At 41.7% G+C, this 22,082-nt stretch overlaps 1 long non-coding RNA gene across 1 annotated transcript in view; it reads right to left on the bottom strand.

The window, feature by feature from the left end:
• The window catches only part of LOC143363814 (uncharacterized), a 264,793-nt gene extending 246,660 nt beyond the window's left edge, over positions 1–18,133 (bottom strand). Inside the window, exon 1 of the long non-coding RNA XR_013083918.1 lies at positions 18,087–18,133. This is a non-coding gene — a long non-coding RNA (uncharacterized LOC143363814). The remainder of the gene's footprint in view (positions 1–18,086) is intronic.
• Positions 18,134–22,082: the final 3,949 nt, after the last annotated feature.

The following is a 22,082-nucleotide window of genomic DNA, read 5'->3' as shown; positions in this document are numbered from 1 at the left end:
AGACGAAATACGACTACATCATTGGAGCTCTGGACCCAGAGATCGCCAACGAGGTAATAGACATTATATCTGATCCGCCAGCAAAGGATCCATACGACAAATTAAAAGCTACTAAATTTAAAAGCTACTACAAATTACAGCAGCTACTCAGCCAAGAGGAGCTAGGCGATCGGAAACCCTGCCAGTTTTTAAGGAAGTTACAGCAACTTTTAGGGGAGAGAGCAAAAACATTTGATCAAGAATTGCTCAAAGAATTATTCTTACAGAGGATGCCCTCCTCGGTGCAGTCTGTACTGGCCGCCGCTAAAACTCCATTAGAGGAACAAGCCGAAATAGCTGATAAAGTGATGGAGGCTATAGATACCAAACCCACCATATCCGTCCGTTACACCGGTTTCGCAAGATTCGGAACTGCTGAAGAGGATCGAGTAACTGGAGCACAGATTTGGCCGACTGTTTAACGAAAGAGGACGACCCAGAAATATTCATGAAAGAAAAATTTTTTTAATTAATAATAACAGTAGCTAAATATATGAAAAAATTTAAGATAGTGTTGATGACAATAGCTCATTATTAAATTAATATTCAGGATGGTCGCTTTTAAACTTCGATATGAAATCTGTATTTGTTTGAATTTTTTCGGGTTTTCCATTTTTTACAACTAGAGTTTGCAACTACAAAATTGGAAAAAAATAAAATACGTATCATTACAATTAATATTATTCTTAATTTATATTAATTAGAGATTTTGTACACAAGATTTACATGTTAGTTACATATTTCATATAAAACAATTAAGCTGTACGTTCTAATCCTGGTTAAAAAAATAATATGCGTTCGGTTTTATGCTAAAAAATGGCCCGGTTCTGTTCCAGGAAAGACGACACGGTTCTGTGCCATGCTAAGGCTGAGCAGATCTCAGCACTATATCGGGAACGCCGAAAACCCGGGCGTGAGCACTCTCCTATCCTCTGTGATAGTACTTACTTCCCTATTTGTGGTTGTGTGGACGTGTGCTTGCTAGTAGGCGATGCTGGTTCCACCTGGCGTGATTTTCTACTTTTTTATCAAGATGTTATTATTTTTTTGACTTCCCATAAACAGCAACTCCAATTTTTCTACACGGAAAGAACAGCTCCACTGCTTCGAATATTTTAGCGCAATCCCTATAGAAACAGAATTTATTACAAGCGATTTCCTTACAGCCTCGTCACACTGAGATAATAGAATCGCGTTTCACATGTCGCAAACGTATCGTGATACATTCGATATATACGATGGAGAATCAAATATTCTTTCGTTGATTACTTTTTCGTGTATCTCATACGCGTGAACGTAACTCGCGATCCGTGTGTCACGGGACAATTGTCGTAATCCGGGGAACGACAATGATTACTTCGCGATGATGAGTCTTGAAATCCAAAGGGCATCTTAGTAATTGTTCTATGCGTCAGGAGGAGATGACGCGTACGGTGAGCCAAGGAGCAGTTTACTCTACGCGTCGGATAGGTGATAAGATTGGCTTCACACCCCCCTTCTTAGATTGGGTTTGGTCTCCAAATCTAATCACTTTCCTCACTGGTGTAGGGAAGTGGCCTTCATCTCCTTCTATGGTTGTGCAGGTGGCGAGTGGTATGCATTGATGGGCCGGTTATAGATGTTTTGTGGTGCTGATGGTTGGTTCCTTTGGGTATTAACATTGTCCATTCGAATTTCATTACAACATATTTTAAAACTGATATTTTTAGATAAAAGTTTGGCTATGAGTCGAAATAGTCCTATTTTGTCTAGAGTGTATAAAGTTACAACCCCTAGGGCTACCCATCCAGCAATTTTGAATACATTGTATACTATTTCGGTATTAGCTAACAATCTGTGTTGATTCTTTAGACCGTCTAATTTAAGGTACATAGAGTCGAAAGAATCTCTAAAGTTGTTGAAATTTGGAGCAACCTTTGGAGCGTTTGGAATAAAATTGGAAAGTAGGTTAATGTCTTCGTTAGTGAAGTTAATGGCTAGTGTATAATTGGTGGTGGTTATGCCAGTTTCAAATACTTTTCCTCCAAATTTCATTACATTGTTATTGTAGGTTAGCACGCATTCCGTTGAACTAAACATTATAACAGGCTTACTTATTTCTATTCTGTCATTATTATCACAAAAGGTCTGTATGATAACCGTGTCTTTCGATATAGCTATACAGGGTGAATTCGATGAAGCAGGACACCTAAATATCTCCGTTACTTTTCGTTGTACAAAAAAACTTCATAGGACAAAGTTACACTGTTTGAAGGGCCACATATAACGGTGTAAGGGAAAAAAAATTCAAGGTCATTTTTATGAGATTTCAAGGTTATCGATGTTTTTTTTAATGGAATGATATATTTTCGTTAACGTAATGTTGTAGCTGACAAAATAACGAATTCATGCATGTAACACAATATGACCTTCAAATGACCTTCAACCTAGAAAAATGGTATAAATAAAATTCAACGTGTAAGATTCATTTGATGTATTTCTGTTACGCCAAATGTTCAAAAATATTCCCTTGAGCTGCTATACATTTATTCAGCCGTGAAGTTACAGAACGTACTGCTGTGTAATTCATTTCTGAGGAAATCGACGCACAAACCTGGACGATTCTTTCTTTCATGTCGTCTATAGTCGTTGGTGGTTCACTATAAACATCGTCTTTCAATTTTCCCCATAGATAAAAATCAAGGGGTGTAAGGTCTGGTGAGCGAGCTGGCTATAATACGGGTCCGTTACGTCCAATCCAACGATTTGGAAACTTGTTATTTAAGAATTGTGTTACGACACGGGAAGAATGGGCCGTACATCCGTCGTGTTGATACCACATATTTTCACGAATGTTCAAGGGTGTATTTTCCAGGAGAATTGGTAACGATTCTCGTAAAAATGCAATGTATTTTTCTGCATTTAATGTTCCGGTAATAAAGTGAGTCCCAATTATTTGGTTATCTAAAATTCCGCACCAAACATTGACGGACCATGGTCTTTGTTTGTCGACTGTCCGTAACCACCGCGGATTTTCAGATGACCAATATCGCAGGCTTTTTAAATTTATTTGCCCGTGATTTGTAAACGAAGCTTCATCGGTAAATAATACTTTATTAAAAAATGCTCTATCGTTTATCAATTGTCTCAATCCCTACTGGCAAAAGTTTACACGATTTACAAAGTCTCTACCATAAAGTTCTTGATGAATTGATAGGTGAAAGGGGTGAAATTTGTGTTCCTGGAGTATTTGCACTACACATTTTTGTCAAATGCAACTTCCTCGTGCGATTTGCTCGTACTAGCATGAGGGTTTGTATTCACTGCTGCCAGAACATTAATTGTGTTTGCTTCATTCCTTACAGTCCTCACCTTTGTACGTTTTTTATTTTCGACACTACCAGTTTCACGGAATTTATTTATCAAATTGGAGTAAACGGAAACTGATGGACAATTACGATTAGGAAATCGGTCCTTGTAGAACTGCAAGGCTTCTCTTAAACACTGTCGACTTTCTCCATAAATGAAAATCATATCAATCTTATCTTCCTTCGAGTATCGCATTGTGAAACGTTCATCGATAAACTGATCGAGAAATCTTAGAAACTGTGGAAATCTGATAGCAAGAAGGTCTTCTGTGTAATTAGTAGTGGATAAACACGATTCTGTACGAACGTATAGGTGAAGGTATATCATAATTGTCCTCCTGTCAACACCGAATCTGTTATTTGTTATGTATTGCGATACATTTGAATGTATAGCAGCTCAAGGGATATATTTTTGAACATTTGGCGTAACAGAAATACATCAAATGAATCTTACACGTTGAATTTTATTTATACCATTTTTCTGGGTTGAAGGTCATTTGAAGGTCATATTGTGTTACGTGCATGAGTTCGTTATTTTGTCAGCTACAACATTACGTTAACGAAAATATATCATTCCATTTAAAAAAACATCGATAACCTTGAAATCTCATAAAAATGACCTTGAAATTTTTTTCCGTACACCGTTATATGTGGCCCTTCAAACAGTGTAACTTTGTCCTACGAAGTTTTTTTGTACAACGAAAAGTAACGGAGATATTTAGGTGTCCTGCTTTATCGAATTCTCCCTGTATATACACACAGTCCGTTACGGGGCAGCGTTAGGTACATATCGACCGTGGCCGATCGACATATGAGAAGGAAATATAATCGAACAGGAGGTTCTGCCGCGATGAAAGTAACCACGACCCTGCCGAGAAGGGGAGCAACTTAAAAAAGAAATTTCAATAAAGCACCCGTTAGAAAATTCTCACTACTCCCTTACACTTTCCTTGCAGGAAAACTCCGACCCAAGGGATACGCAAAACGAAGAAAATTAATATATTAACGAGAAAGCGTTCTTTTAACTAGAATCATCCTGGAAGCACTCCTTTGCACTGAAACGAGTACTTTTCGAGATATTTTCACCGTCTTCTACATAGCGTACAAGGTATACTATTATAAAAATATTTTCAGGTGTTCAGAGTAATTGTTTATATTTTGTATTTCATAACGCACCTCTGAGCATTCTTCGTAATAGGCTCTGCTCTAAAATCAGCGGAAAATATTATTTCAGTAAATGATTCAATTTATTCCAAATCGTTTGAATACTTCGAGAATAACGCGTTCGATTTTAGTGGCTTTTTTTATTATTTCAATAAGTCCTCGTTCGCGAAAAGTCAGAGTATTTTATTTGAACAATAAAACAATTCACTCGTTCGATTCTCACTTCTCCTTCAAAATACTAAATTCATCAGAACTGTGTAATAACGATCGCGTTACGAACGCTGCAAACAATCTTGTTTTATCTGCATTTCGTTTTTCTTATTTGGTTTTCCGCAAATGAATTCACCGAGTCGGTCGTTGAAATTGTCGCGCGTGTATGAGAATTGCGATTTCATTCGTGCAAGAAAAATCAAATTAATTTTCCCCACGTAGACATTCAATATGACATATGAAGCATCGAACGATTCAGAGAGAAACCCTTCGCGCTTCTGTAACCATATATTTCTCACGTTTCGTAAGAGGATGTGTTGCGTTTGATAAAATGTTACAGCTTAAAGAAATATTGCCGAAACAAACGCTGGTAACGAACGCGTTAATCATGTATCTTTCTATCGCTTTGTTGTCTCACCGCTGTATTAATACGAAAATGTGTACTAAAATCGAGGGTGCGCAACAAGTTCCAGCAACTCGTAACGGCATCCCTGGTAACGGACATAGTCACCAGATCAATACTTGTTGCCGCTCGAATTTCCTGTTCTACAAGTCTTCTGCAAACAGAGGGTAACTTTGCCCCCTCAATTCGTGCTCTCCCTCCTCATATGGGGACACTGAACGCGGAACGGACGAGGAGTTCTTGCAATAAATGAGGTTGCAACAGGAGAGGTTATACTGTAATTATTTCTATTTCCATCGATATTTTACCGATCATATATGACACCACATTTTAAAAGAGGACATTTTGAAAAGAATATGATATTATGAAGCTCGTTTCCAAAACAACCGCTAGTAGTAAACGCGCTAATTATTTCTCTCTCCGTCATCATGTTTTCTATAATCGTATCAATTGGTCACAGATTAAATCTGTGATTAAATCATCTGATTAAATCTGGAAGAGTTCAAGTAAGCTGTAATCAATTCCCCCTCTAAATTCTCCTCCCTCGGCCTGGTTTCGCTGTCAAAGGGACGATACGTAGTTTGGCACGAGCTTTGAAAGGGTACACGACAGGCCGATGGAGATATTGTTACCACCGGGATGCTTCTGTTGCAACTGAAGAAAAGGGTGGTATTTGCCGAGAGGTACGTGGGTGGTGCTCACCGCGACACACATTTTGTGTAAAAGACCTATGTTGCGCAAAAAAATTGCCCTTTCCATGTGTGATGCTTTATTTCCAGAGAAACTGTTTGTCCTTGAGCCTCGTGGCTGGCAAAATTATGGCAGTGGAACTAACGAAAGTGAGAACTGTGGGTTAGGTTTTAGGAGCACGCGATGCGAATAAACCATTAGGTTGTATATTGAATACACGCTGTGCGAATGTCGCTCTATATACTGTAATGTTTATGTTTAAGCACGTAGCGAGCAAGAACCGGGAGAGCGAGAGATAGACCACCGCGAGACGCGACAGAACACGCATCGGTAGAACGCGAGAGAGTGAGAGTACTGAGAGTAAGAGCAACAAGAGAGAGAGAGAGAGAGAGTAACCGTCGTGCGAACCACGTGCCGGCGAGAGGTTGTGGAATAACGTGTAATTGTATCTATTCAATCCTATATCTGTTGATTAAACTATTATTAATCTCTTTGTCCAATCCACGACTCATTTATTGTGGTCACCCACAAATGGTAGCAGAGCGTGGTTCCTGAAAAGTGACAAAGAAAATTCGAGAAGATGCAGGTGAACTCGTCGGCCGCCATGACAGACCCGTGGAAGATCACGACAATTGAATTACTTGACGATCAGAATTACTTTCTATGGAAAGAAAAAGTTGAAGGTGTTCTGCGCTCAAAGAAACTGTGGAAAAAGGTGATCGGTGTGAAAATAAAAGAGAAACCACGGGTAGGAGAAGGAGAGTACGAAAAGAAACTGAAAGAGTGGAATGAGTGGGACGACGACAATTATGCAGCGAGGACGGTGATGATAAACACCATGAGCAGAGCACACATATTAAAATACAGCGGGGAAAAGAGTGCTGACAAATTGTGGAAAAGGATAAAATCAGACATGGCCGCCGAAAGCGAAGAACAAAAAACGAGGTCGCTCAACGAGCTCACAAACCTAAGAATGAAAAAATTCGAGACTGTCGATACATATATAAACAGAGCAGAGGCGTTGGCGAATCAATGCAAAGAACTTGGAAAGAATATCGAGGACTTTGAACTAAAAATGTACGTGTTTAGAGGACTTCGATCTGAATATGAACAAAAACGTTCGTGTCCTAGAAATTCAAAAGAACATATCAATAAACGATATAAGATTCGCCTTAAAGCAGGAGGAATACCGCAGGGAAGGTAGAAGATCGGAGGAAAAACCGTTAAAAAGTGAAGAGACAGTCAAGAAAGTGAGAGAAGGATCAGGAAAAGATATTCATTGTTTTAAATGCGGAACGAGAGGTCACATGGCTAAAGATTGCCATCGAAATCAACGATGTTTCAACTGCCAAGGGATTAACCACATTGCTGCGAATTGTCGGGAGCCGAGGCAGGACACATCAACAACAAGCAGAGGACGAGGAGGACGTTTCCAAAGGGGAACACCAGGGAGATATGCGAGACAATACAACAGAAGAGAGGACAGTTCAATGAGAGTGAGAGAAGATGCCGCCTTGAACGTGAGGGAAATTTCGTCAACAAGCAGGGTATATGATGAGTGTGAGAGAGAAAGAAACAATATGAGTGAGTATGAGAGAAACAAAAATCATGTTTGGTTGTTGGACTCTGGTTCCACGAGTCACATGACTCATAATGAATTTATATGTGAGAATATGGTTAATGAAAAAAGAAAAATTAGTCTTGCGGATAAAAATGGAAAAATGTTAACTTCCGAAGGTATTAGCGATGTATGCGTGAAACAAGTAGGCGAAAACCGGCGGATTCGATTAAAAAATGTATTGTGCGTACCCGAATTAAATACTAATCTCCTTTCAGTCGCGAAAATCACGGACAATGGATATAATGTTACTTTTAATAAGCGCGGAGCAGTAATATATAAGGAACGTGGCGAGGTGATCATGTCAGCGAGTAGAATTGATAACGCATACTATATTAGAACATTTTTAGCGAATGAGAGAGCTGCACCGACATCGGCCGGAGGAGATATCTGGCATAAACGAATGGGCCACGCGAATAGAGGAGTCATCGAACAAATGAAAAAGAAAAATCTGGTAACAGGGATGAACGAGGATAAGAAAACTAGATGCGAATCATGCATAGAAGGGAAGGCATGTAAAAAATCTCATCAAAGATTGAAAGAAGTGAGGACAAAAAGAAAAATGGAACTCTGGCACACGGATTTGGTAGGTCCGATTAAGCCGGCTACATGGGGTAATAAAAATTATATCTTGACCGTTATCGACGATTATTCTAGGTTAATTTTCATTAGATTACTAAATAAAAAGGCTGAAGCAGCAGAAGAACTGAAGAAATTGATCATTAACATGGAGAACCAAACCGAGCTAAAACTGAAGAGAATTAGATCCGATAACGGTGGCGAATTTGTAAGCAAGGATTTAAATGAATGGTTTGAAAGAAAAGGGATTATACATGAACTGAGCCCTCCTATGACTCCACAGTGCAATGGAGTAGCCGAGAGATGCAATCGAACGATAATTGAGACTGTGAGAACGATACTGGCAGATTCGAAATTAAAGTTGAATTTTTGGGGAGAAGCAGCGAATACTGCGGCATATATACGAAACAGAGTTAAATCAAAAGTACATGGAAAAACTCCGTATGAAGTATGGTATGAGAGAATGCCTAATATACAGCACATGAGGAGATTCGGATGTGTGGCGTATACACTGAAAAGAGGAGCGAATAAAAAATTCGAATCAAAAACCCAGAAAGGTGTATTTGTGGGGTACAACGAGAATAAAACATATCGTATATACATACCTGGTTCGAACAGGATAATATGTGACTGTGATGTGAGATTTGATGAAGAAAGGAATGGCTCTGAATTAATGAAGGAGATACACGATAATGGAGGTAATGGAGAATGTGAGACTGAGCTAACTGTAACCGGATTGGAATCAGATGACGAGAATGAACAGAACTATGTCGTTCCGGAAATACCAAATAGAGAAGAAAGCGAAACATATGAGATGGAAGAGGACGCACAGAGTGGAACAGAGGACAGCGACTATGGAGATGCAAGAGTGGAAATATTGAGCGATGATGATCAAGCAGATGTAATGAATCGAGAGGAAAACATGGAACAGGAACCATCGACCACAATGACAAGAGTGGGAAGACCTAAGAACGTGACAAAGGAAGCGATACAAGTGAGAGAACATTTAGAGAGACAAGAGAGAATGAGAGATTATGAAGAGAGAAATGTGAGAAAATCGGCAAGACTTGAAGAAAGGAGAGCCATGAAATGCTTTGATGAAAAAATACCAAGTACGGTGAAGGAAACGAAACAATCATTGGAATGGAAGTATTGGGAAAACGCGATGAATGATGAGATAACATCGATGAAGAAACACAGAGTGTGGGATATAGTCAATCGACCTAGAGGAAAGAAGGTGATAAAATGTAAATGGATCTTCAGCCTGAAGAAGGATCCTATTGCGATGGAAAAAAGATACAAGGCACGACTGGTAGCCATGGGTTGCACACAAAGACCAGGTTATGATTATGGAGAGACATTTTCACCTACTGTGCGAATGGAAACGGTGAGATTGCTTTTTAGTCTGGGTGCTGAAAATAAAAGGAAATTAAAAGTGTATGATGTAAAAACAGCTTTCCTACATGGATCACTGGATGAAGGAGTGTATATGGAAATACCGGAAGGTATGCAAAAATCCATAGGGCAAGTGTGTAAGCTGAAAAGAAGTATTTATGGTCTGAAACAGGCAAGTCGTTGTTGGAATGAATATCTAACTAACACCCTTTTGCACATCGGATTTAAACAATGTACGTTTGACCCCTGTCTATTTTTTGTCAAACAAGGAAGGCACTTTTTGTATTGTGGAATACACGTGGATGATATGACAGTGGTGAGTAGCTCGGATTCATTCGAAGATAAATACATGAAAGAATTGTCCACACATATAGAGTTGAAAAATCTTGGAGAAGCTAATCATATTTTAGGAATGGATATCCACCAGGAAGAAGGAAAAATAACATTCAATCAAAAGAGTTACATTGAAAATTTATTGGAATTCTATGGGATGACTGACTGCAATGATGTAAGAGCTCCAATGGATACAAATCAAAAATTTGATGAATGTGAAGAGAGTCAACCATGTGAGCAAAAGAGTTATCAAGAACTTCTTGGCAGACTGATGTATTTGAGTGTTGCAACAAGGCCTGATATAGCCTACAGTCTGAGTTGTCTGTCGCAATTTAGCAAAAATCCTAGAATTATGCATTTCAATGCATTAAAACGTGTTCTGAGATACCTGAAGGGAACGAAAAATTATCAAATGGAATATGGAAGAAAAACTTTGATGAAAGGAATAAGATGCGAGACAGATGCATCGTGGGATAGTACAAGAGATGCAAAAGCGTTTGGTGGATTTCTCCTGTATAGAAATGGTGATCTAGTTCATTGGAGATGTAGGAAACAAGGGACAGTTGCCTTATCAACGACGGAGAGTGAATTAGATGCGATGTTAGAGGGAGTGAAAGAAGTGGTATGGATGAGTAATGTATTAAGAGAAATTGGCATATGCGACGATGTATACAAGGAACTGAAATGCGATAATTTGAACGCGGTTAAATTAGCGAATGGTGGTGATTTCAAAGCGAGAACAAAATTGATGAATCGAAAATGTCATTTTATTAGAGAATGTGTGAGAGATTTTTCGTTAAAAGTGTTGCATGTTCCAAAAGAGAAGATGTGGGCAGACTGTTTAACAAAAGCACTAAGCGGACCGTCGCTATCGAACATTGTAAAAAGATTCTTGTATATCTAAAAATTGATAAATAAAACCTAGGGGGGAGTTTGTGGGTTAGGTTTTAGGAGCACGCGATGCGAATAAACCATTAGGTTGTATATTGAAAACACGCTGTGCGAATGTCGCTCTATATACTGTAATGTTTATGTTTAAGCACGTAGCGAGCAAGAACCGGGAGAGCGAGAGATAGACCACCGCGAGACGCGACAGAACACGCATCGGTAGAACGCGAGAGAGTGAGAGTACTGAGAGTAAGAGCAACAAGAGAGAGAGAGAGAGAGTAACCGTCGTGCGAACCACGTGCCGGCGAGAGGTTGTGGAATAACGTGTAATTGTATCTATTCAATCCTATATCTGTTGATTAAACTATTATTAATCTCTTTGTCCAATCCACGACTCATTTATTGTGGTCACCCACAAGAACAACTCTCCTCACCTGTGACGAAATGTGGAAAATACAAAGCGGATACTGTTGCTTAACGTTTCTTCGGAAAAACGGATTTATATTATTATTTATTAATTCTATAATCGCACGTTGAAGCAGTCAAGTGACGGGGGCAGAAATCGCAGCCGGCAGAAATAAAATAAAATAAATCGGCATACAGGAGGGATGCAACCATTTTCGATATTTCACGGCCAATTAAATGACCAGTGATCGAGCCGTGGCTCCTGTAACTTTTTATTCTGACGTAACAGCGAAGAGGAGCGAGGGTTGAAGAGGGAAACATGGAATAACAATCCGACTCTTTCCTTGCGTCGCTGAAAACGTACCAATGAAATTATTGGCCACGCCTGATACTGATCCCTACGGAAACAGTAAACTCTTAGTCGTTATGTTCCGTCGAAATTCCTTGATCGGAAGATTAAATATCTTCACATTCAAATTCGCGGAATTTAAAAGTTTTTTCATCAGCCGAATGAGAGCATCGAATTTAAAAAATTATATTTTGAAGAATTATTCATCCCAGGCTAAACGAACAATAATTAACAAGACTGAGGATTTTATGGATTCATGTTTCGTTTCTTTCCTTGCTCGGAAAGATTCGCAGGAAACAATGAAAAATGCAATGGAACGCGCGAGGAGAATTGAAAGAGTGTTGATGAGTGTGTAACTGGAATGGTATGACTGTATGCTGAGTGAAAGTGGAACAAGTGGACTGTATAACTGAATTAAATGGAAGGCAGATTTGCAATAAATTAACTGTATTGTACACTGTAATGTTTCAGTTTGTCAGACAAAGGTAGAAGAAATCTAATAAAAGTATGAAATTCGATCGATCTTGATTTTTGCCTCTCGTTACGTAACGCACAGCTGACTGAGTTTTCAGAAAAGAGAGCGAGTAACGGTTCTCTCTCGGTTTTATTATCTCGATCCTTCGGGAAGTTCGTCACGCACAGATGTTTCCGTTTTGGACTTCGAGAACATTCCAGAAGGATCGAGCCTACATTCCGCGAATCACGCTTGAGAGTTTTCGCCCGCGCGAGCCTCGATAACAGACGCTGTTTGTCGGTGTTCTAGCGCGTGTACGCGGGACGCTCAGTGATTGGCGGTCACGCGGTTGAGAACGGTGAGGCATTATGGCGTCCGCACGCGCCAATCTCAAACAATTCATGTTAAAAATGGATGGATCAAACGCAAAACAGTGTAGAAGCATTTAGAAAATCTAAAAACGCTTAAGCGATTTAAAAGGGAAATAAATTTGGTCTGTGTATTTTTCAACGAACGCAAGCAATCTATTGATTAATATGTCGCCCGAGCGACTCGATGACTCTTCTCTCTACATAAACGTGTAATCTGTTGATTTTTCGATTTTAATAAGCACAGACTACGCCCGGTCAACGGGCAAATAGACCATCCACACGATTATAGACAAAACGCGATGAAACAAATGCGTCATTTGTTGTGAACGCGATTTTTATTTTATTTCCAATCTCGCGAAGTCCCATGATCATTTGCGAAAGAATTGAGTTTTAATATAGTTTGCTACGTTCGCAAATTGATGCTTGACGGTGAATCAAGCCAGGTGTCAGAAACAGAGCGTTGTTCGCGATTGTAGAAGCGAGGAAGAACGAAAATTGAATTTTTCCGATAAAAAGCACAAAAATTCGTTGAAAATTAAAAGTTTCGTTAACATTGTTCACCTCTGGTATTTTATATTCGAACGACTTCTTTGAAGCTGTACAAATTTTGATTTCATAAACATTCCGAAAGACAGATATTTTCTACTCGAGAAATGGATAGTATAGGCGAAGGCTCTTTGCCGAGGTCATTTTTTCAGTCATTTGCATTAATCGGAACCTCAGGACACGCGCGAAGAGAAAATACGCATTGGACCCGCGAGAAATGGCGTTTATAGCAACAGTAACGTCAGTACGTTAACTATGTACATATACATTGACATTTCGCCGAGTGTTCATACCCGTTGAAACGAACACGGGAATACACTTTCTTGAGGAAGTAGTAGTAGTTTTAGTATCGCTTCTCGACAGACGTAGCAGAATTATCAATGAAAAGCTTTTTTTAATATACTTCACTCACTTGTTCAGTTACAGTTGTTTACAATCGTTTCGTGCTGTATTGATCGCGCATGTCGGTTTATTTCGTCCTTACTGGTCCACTTGATTTAGAGCTGTCTATATGTACATGGTACAATGCAAATATTACATTAAACGTTTCGCCGTACCAATATTTTCAGTGTTCCAATAAATTATCCAACGTTCGTCGGCGAAATCCGATATTTGAGCTCGCAATGCCAATGTTCGGGTACAAATATCGTTGTCGTCTCGTTCCTAGCTGACGCAATACTGAGGACGCAGCTCGAGCCCTTCTTCGTTAGCCCGAGGATTTTCAATAATTGAGACCCCTCCATTGGTCCATATAATCCAATAAAACCGCGGCCTTTTGCGAGCGGTCGCCTTATCACCCGAAAACTTTATATCTCTTTTTTGCGGAACCCCGGCATGTCGTCGCATACCTGCGGATTTCAATGAGGGTTCGATCTGTTCTACACTCTTTGTTTTTCCTTCCTATAGATTTCCTAAACATCCGTTTTCCTCCTCATGCGCTTAGCGAATCTCGTGGCTTCTTCCAGTAGCCCGACGGCCCCGCGTGGACTCTTCGGTTCTCCCCGTGCTCGTTAAACCTTCATATCCGGGAATATTCCCTCCACTTGTTGAGGTTTTTAGCGGCCTAAGGTAGACGCATTGCGTCTACCTTTACTCGCTTGGCTTGACCATGCATTCCGACAGCTGTGTCGTTGCATTTCCGCCGCCGAGATTCGCACGCCTTTACTACGCTTATGTCCTATGCAATACGCATATGACTATATCTAATGCGCAGACAACTACATACGAAATTTCAAATTCATATCCAATTAACACGTTCAAATGTGCGTCGCACATTCCGCACACCCGCTCCCAAGGTGGAAGGCGCGCATGCACGCCTCTATCCGCAACAGCCAAACAATTGCTGTTTAACAAGCAGATAGGTAAAAAGTAAAATACCGTCGTGTATAACGGGGTACGTGAATTACATGGAAAATTGTATCTTTTCGAGCATTGCGCCATTCTAAAAAATACGGTGCTTCAGTTGCAGGATTATTGACGTCTCCTTGAAATGTAAAATGTAAAATGAACTAAAAAGTAACAAAATATCGTGAATCAGTTTAAGAGCTACCTTGGAACGAATTTTGAATTTGCAACGAGATACTATGGAATTAAATACACGGAATTTCGGGAAATCGGATACTCGAAAATTGATCCCTTGGGGTCTTGAAACTCAATGCTGGAAGCGGATCCCATATTTTATCTTTACATCGAATTGAAATGTATAAATACTATGGACGCATACAAACCCGCAGTCTACACATACTATTTTTAATCTCGAAAATCGTATGTGCAAAGCACATCCCTCAACGATCTCTTTAACGATCGTTATATAAATCTCCACGAGCTGCGAAGATCATCGACTTTATCAAAATTTGCGACGAAACGGCGAAATCCGCGTTCCGTCGCGAGCTCGCACAGCGGACCTTAGTGCGAGCCAATCCGCAACCGTCCCGAGCGCGAACCAATCGGAGCACGCCGCCGCTTCGCGAACATTTCGCGAGACGGCGCGCTCTCCGTGATCCGCGCTTTCTGCATAAATACCGGAGCAGAACGCGTTTAGTTCGGAGTTGGCTTGGAGCTGCTCAACGGGGATCATCCCAAGCTCTTGGCCACTCGCAGCCGCGTGTGAACACGCATACTACGGCTTCTTCCGTGTGTGTGTGCGAACACGCTGGTGCTTGGTGGGACCCGTACTACGGCTTCTTCCGTGTGCGAGCGACACCAGTACCGCGAGGAGGTCTCGAGTGAGCAGACGGACGAGAGCAGTGTCTCCGGGCGCTACTACTCGTCGCGCGCTCCAGCTCTCTCCCCCCTACCCGATTCCTTTCCGCCGATCCTGCGAAATTCGCTCACCGGTCCGCGACCAGGCGTCGCGTCACATTCGTGGCAGTCCTCATCGGATCGCAGCCGCGTTCGGAGCTCGTCTTGCACGAGCTACGACGTTGGTGACGGGAAGCTCGTTCTCTGGGCTCGCCTGGGTGCGAGCGACCCCCACCGCGATCCGATTCGGGGACGACGAGTGGGGCGTCCCGTCGGTCCGGAGTCGGAGTAAATTCGCGGCCACCGTGCGCTCGGCCATCAGCGAGGAAACGTCAATTCACTATCATCTCGCCGAGCCGCGGTGGTTCCCACCGACCAGCCGTAGACCCGGAATCCCGGAAATCCACCGGATCGGAAACACCGTAAAAATAGCGAATCCTGATCGCTCCGCGTTCCGCCGCGTTCCCGCCGTACCAGCGAATCCTGATCGCTCCGCGTTCCGCCGCGTTCCCGCCGTACCAGCGAATCCTGATCGCTCCGCGTTCCGCCGTAACAGCGAATCCTGATCGCTCCGCGTTCCCGCCGTACCAGCGAATCCTGATCGCTCCGCGTTCCGCCGTACCAGCGAATCCTGATCGCTCCGCGTTTCCGCCGTAAAATAGCGAGTCCCGATCGCTCCGCGTTACCGCCGTACAAGCGAATCCTGCTCGCTTCGCGTTACCGTCATATTAGCGAACTCCGCTCGCTCCGCGTTTCGTCGTAATTTTACCACGTATATATTAGGTTAGATTAAAGTAAGATTAGGTTAACTTGTCGTTTCTCGTGCTGCTTACAGCCAGCCGTCGTACCGGAGCCCGCCAGCCGGGAACCGTCGTCACTAACCGGGGCAAGAGGCCGCCGACAATAAAACACATCTTTTGCTAAAACCGCCTACGTTTATTTCACCCGCTGTCCTCTCCGCCGACCCTGGCCGCTGAGCAAATCCAGGAGAGGACAGAATTCCTTCCTCTCGCGATTAACCGCTCGCGTAAGGAAAACGCAACCGTTACAAATTGATGCAACGGAAAAATCATGTCTCGCCATTGCACAACAGGATATTTTCGTGCCAACCCACGCGAATTTATCCGTGTTTGTATATTTCAAAAAAGTGATTAAAAAATGATTAGTTTAGCAGATATTTTAATTTACATAATGATAGACGGTCCCAACAAGCGTAGTAATTGTTAATTCAGTTAATTTTTCGAGAACCGGACATCAACGAATGAATTTGTTAGATTAATGGCCGTCCAGGAAGGCGATTTCATACCCTCCATTCTACACGGAGGCAACGACGAGATATTTACAAAGCTGCCAGCCTTACGGGAGAATGTGTCGCTCGAAAGATACCGGCGTTTTCTACCACCCTCTAGTATAGATTTTGGCTGGAGTAAGAAACAGAAGGCCAACGACGCGTCGCACAGTGGTGCCAAGGCGGCAAAAAATCTGTTCGGTCTCACGCAAACCGAAGTACGAGTGCGAGTACCCGAAAATGCAAGCCGAGCTTAGCTCGGCTCGATTGTGCGAGTCGAGTCGAGTATCAGCACCGATGCGAGCTACCCGCACCGATGCGAGCGGCTTGCAACGAAGCGAACGGCTCGCACCGAAGAGAGCGGCTCGAAATAAAATCAGGCGTAAAATGACATAATGCGAGTTACAGCGGGAAGATCAGCACATCGATATTATCAAGCATTTTAGTATATTGAGAATGCTAAATGTTTGCGATGTTTTATTATATATTTTGATAGGGAAATGGATATAATGAGCAATGAGTAATGTTGATTCAGAATTTGTATAACCCTTATTGGAAATAATTATGCAATAACAACTATTTCCTACATTTATGTAAATAACTAGATGTGATCTGTAAAGAACGGGATTTTATATATTCCTTTATATTATACTCCGTTCAGTGTACAGTCGTAAAAATGTTGTTGCGTCGAACTTCGCGACCGTTTCGCGTGGTCTTCGCTGCGTATAGCACGTGACGTGCGCCGAGTTTTCTTTCGAAGGACCACCCACACCGATGTGGGAAAAAAGAGTTGTTGGTTGGTGACCACAGAGTTTATTAAGTAACTGTACAAATGTTTCCAGCCCGTGCCGTGAATCCGAGAGACCCCGTTGGTCTTGCGCTAAGTGACCGAACGCGAAGGCTTCCAAAATTGTTCTGCTTGTCGCAAACTGATTCCGAGTCGGAGAAGGCCCGATTCTTCCTCCCTTGCACCCTTATCTGCGTAAAGGGTGGAAGTGAGGAAAGTCTTCCCCTTCGTAGGAAGTGGACGGCAAAGACAACCGTGCCGAGTGACGCCAGGTCAGAGGTTCGTCGGTACCCGTAAAAAACCATTACCTTCACCCTGGCCATCACCGGTCGAGGCTACAATTTATGGCACGTCGAAGGTACCGGAGAAACCCTTGAAATTGCTGCATGATTCCTAAACATGTGCAAACCAACTGTCAACCGGTTCGACAAACCCAAAAAGAAAGTCATCGTCCGTGTCATAAATTAGTTCTTGTTGCTAGCCTCGACAAATGTGTTGTCGCAAAATTGTTTATTAGGAATAATCCATTTTAGAATAAGAACTTTTGAAACTTCGGAAGTAATTTTCAATTCGAACGACGAATAATTCCAATCAAAAATAAATCGAACGAAATTGGAACGCAACGACCTACAAGCTCGGGACGCTTCGCGTTCGCTAATACCTGTACTCACCCACGGGCCCCACCCGTGAGTGAGCCCCTGAGGAACCACCGATCGGAGGAATACCAATTTTATGTCAAAAATATAATATAATATAATTTCAAGAAGAGAAACTTTTGAAAAGTCCCAACGCAATGAATCGTTGAATGAACACTTATTCCAAAACAAAAAGTATATATTTGAATTGTTACCTCCAAAGAGCTGCTGAAAGTTGACCAAGGTGAGCGGTGAAAGCTTCCAAGGACCTCGCCGTTTCCAAGAAGCCCACCCCGAGCTAGCTTAAGGTGGACCAGGGAAGTGTTAAATGACCATTGGTCCACCTTAAGCTAGCTAAAGGTAGACCAAGGCTGGTCAGTGACGTCCAGTGCAGCTCTGGAGAATCCCTGGTCAACTCGAAAGTAGGCAAGAGTAGGCCGGGGTATTAATTTATCGAACACAATTTACTGGTAAATTGATTACTTCTAATTGGTCAATGTTTATAACAATTCCTTTCGCCAACTACGTCGACAAGGACTCCCTTGACCATCTTGCCATCTAATTATTTAGTAAAAATAAATTATAGAACACGAGATACAGAATAACTTTTAAGCCATGAATATTCGCACGCATTAATTTATCGTACGCAATTCACTGTTAAATTTATTATTTCTGGCTGTTTAATGTTGTTCGAAATCATTGCAGGCATTACCGGCAACTCCGGTAACGCAAAAATCGTTTCGGGCAACCACAGTTCTTATGTGGATTACCAGTGTCACGTCGGACGACCGACGTGTTGTTGATGACGTCACCCGCGACGCATCATAGGTTAAGGTAGAAAATAAGTTAATTATAAGTTATTACTTCCCCATCATTTCCATCCGCGAGCGCGCCAAGACGCTCGACAGTACGTCGTCAGGTACTAGCGAACCCCACCTTGATACCCGGTTGCGTCACACTCGCCCCACACGGACCCCGAGCGAAGAAGGTCCGTGTAGCCCCTAGAAAAACGCAAGCTCGCGCTTGATCGCCCTTCAGTCGCGCTCACATCTTGCGATTTCGTTCCAAAGCGTTACTATATCAAGCGTCTTATAGTTTCTACTACTTCCATATTGTATTTTACCGCTTATATCATTAACCAGTATCACGCGTATTAATTATATCTTTAGTTTGCTTATACCTTTGTATTATCCTTTTCACGTATTAAACAAGTATTATTATTAAACTCAGTGTTTATTATTCCCATTCCGGTTCTACGCGAAGTGAAGAGCATCGTGACATAATAATTAAAATATCATCAATAAGTTCCCTGATTGCGTGTCTGAGCCCACCAGGCTGTCTCGACGCAAGAACGGAATTTCTCGCGAAATAAGACTGAATCTTTCCCTTAGCGTGTGTCTGAGCCCACCAGGCAGTCTCGGCACGATAACGGAAGATTCCCGAATGAATAGACAGTGCATCGTAAATTCGTGGTTGTTCTAAAAGCTCTTCATGCCGCGCCGCGCCGGACGGAAATATCAATTAAAGCGGTTAGCTCGCGAGTACGAATCCGACGTGTCCAACTATCACTTCAGTCCGTACGTCGGCATCTATTCCGCTCCGCGTATAATCCGCGAAACCGTGTGTTCCGCGAGAATACGAGTCGTCGCCGGTCCAGCTCCAGCTCCTGCCCAGCAGCAGCAGCCACAGTCACAAAAGGAAGTCAGGGTCCCTGTGCATACACGCACACAGGTCATCCCTACTGGCCCACGTTACGATCTGGTGCCAATCACCCTTCCACCAGTCATCCACAACGTCACCCGAATACCTGCCCGCGACCCGAGGAAGAAGCTGTACGCGAAGGTGAACGCCAGCGGTGTGACCAAGGCCATAAACTAACTCCCCGGCAACGGCAGCAGCGAGACGATAGGGCAGCGCTGACAAGTGCCGGACTTGCCATTATATCGCGAATCCCGAGTCATACGACGGACGTACGCGCCGCGTGGACCGAAGTCGGGTAATTAGCGTCTTGATCCGCGGTAAATCTCGCGATCCCAAAAGGGGGGAAGGAAGAAAACCAAACGCGAGCCGCGGGACGTAACACCAGGCAAAAAGTTTATGGCATCCTTATAAGAACGGCCTCGGTGCGACCGTGTCCCAGCGTTGACAATAGCTCAGCTGCTCGAGCTCGAGGCCGGGACCGGGTGAACGAACGCAGACGTAAACCTTCTGTTTACGTCTGATGTCATACCTGTCGCGTGGCCCATCATTTCCCATATTCCAAAATATCAAATCCGCTACCCGTCGTCCTTGGCTCGCTTGATCTACGGCCTTATCATCTTGCCGTTTGTATAAAACTCACCTCCTGTTATAATATATTATTTAATACCATACAGTCCACGCTTACTCTCTGTCCTTCCCTATCGTAAAAATGTGTTGTTGTCGCAAAATTGTTTATAATGTTGAAAATTAACGTTAAACTTCGTTAAATAGTTTTTGAAAGGAATGGATATATAAATATTGTATAATATTGATATGTATTTATACGAGGTCGCCGCCGCGTCTACAATGTATGCTGGCGGTTCGTCGGCGTGCTCTTTGCACAGGCCGCCACACTGGTACTCGCACCAAAGGTCAAAAGACTGAATTCTGGTAAGCTGAGAAAAACTGTTTAACAGAATCTGGGCTAACTAACCTGAGAATAGATTGCCTTAGACTTTTATATTTTTCGATAATGAATAACTAGCTAGTGACTCGATGGGGAGGAAAGAGCGAAACGCATACGCGTGCATGTAGATCAAATACCCAGAGCGGATGACCGAAGTGGGCGCATGCAGGCGAGCCGGTCATAAACCTTAGGTCGCTGATGAGAGCCCTACTGTCCCATTGTACGGAAGTACACTTTTTAGAAGAAATGGTCGAGATAACGAACCAAAAAGGCAGTAAACCATTTTCACACTGCACAATTATAAACATGGAGATAGCGCAGGTTGCTTAGCGAGAAACGTTCGGCCGCTTCTCGTTATACATTATACAGTCAGTATCATAATTGATGGCAGACACTTTAAATCAGAATAACTTTTTTTTATAAATCGACCAAACGACTTCAGCTTTTCTGCCAAACTAGATAGATTAATTTACTGGATGACATGTAATGAAAACTCTGGAAAAATTTCGTTATATAATTGTGTTAATTGTCGAGCTAGGAAGTAGATTTAACTTTGCTGCCACTACGAATTATTTGGTAGTTAGCATGATTTTGGACCATCGTATAAAAGATCGACTGTTATCCACGGAGAAGAGTCAATAATTGCAAATTGAAAAAAGATTTCGAGATGAAAATCGGTAAAGTTTTTACAAACATTAAAATATTAACTAAACAGAATGTATGACGAGTGTTGAACGTAGACCTTAGATCCCTTTAAAATTAAAATTTTAAATCTTATCACCTACAGGGTGTCCCAGTTTTTTCCGGCCAAACATTGCCAGCGTGTTCTACACACAAAAGTAAGAAAAAAATGTTATATGAACATATGCTCTTAAATGTTTTATTAAGGAGTTAGAACTATAATACAAAATGATAATGAACTTTCATTTCGTCGACACAGCGTACGAACGTATTATGAATATCTCTATTTGTGTTTATATAAACGCTTATGTTTACTTTCTGAAGCAGTTGATATCGACATTTTTTATTAACGTTTTATTAACGAGTTAATATTTCAAAATGACGTCCGTTATTACGAATACAAGATTGGCATCTAACAAAAATTGACCCAATCGTATTACTAATTTCTTCTTCATTTTCTCTAATCGCAGCAAATGCGTCTGTAATCCTCTGTACTAATTGCTCACGAGTGTTAATTTGTGCTTCATAAACTTTTGTTAGTTAATTATAATAGTTATAAACTTTTATTAGTTATAATTCCTAAATAAAACATTGAAGAGCATATGGTCATATAACATTTTTTCTTACTTTTGCGTGTAGAACACGCTGGCAAAGTTTGGCCGGAAATAACTGGGACACCCTGTATATTTGCACAGTACCGAATGACAGGATGTTGGTATAAAATACATATCAATATTATACAATATTTATATATCCATTCCTTTCAAAAACTATTTAACGAAGTTTAACGTTAATTTTCAACATTATAAACAATTTTGCGAAAACACATTTTTACGACTGTACACTGAACCGGAGTATAATATAAAGGAATATATTAGGTTGGGGAAAAAGAAATCCATTACTTTTACGTTAACTTCAAGACTTTATTTAACATGTTTCGGATTGTCCGATTGGGGTCAAATATGCACCGTTTTGTTCTATAATTGGTTGCCATTTTAAAGGTAGTTTCATA

The sequence above is a fragment of the Halictus rubicundus genome, unplaced genomic scaffold (genome assembly GCF_050948215.1).
Source record: "Halictus rubicundus isolate RS-2024b unplaced genomic scaffold, iyHalRubi1_principal scaffold0139, whole genome shotgun sequence".
NCBI lineage: Eukaryota > Metazoa > Arthropoda > Insecta > Hymenoptera > Halictidae > Halictus > Halictus rubicundus.
This window is presented reverse-complemented; position numbering and strand designations above follow the sequence as displayed.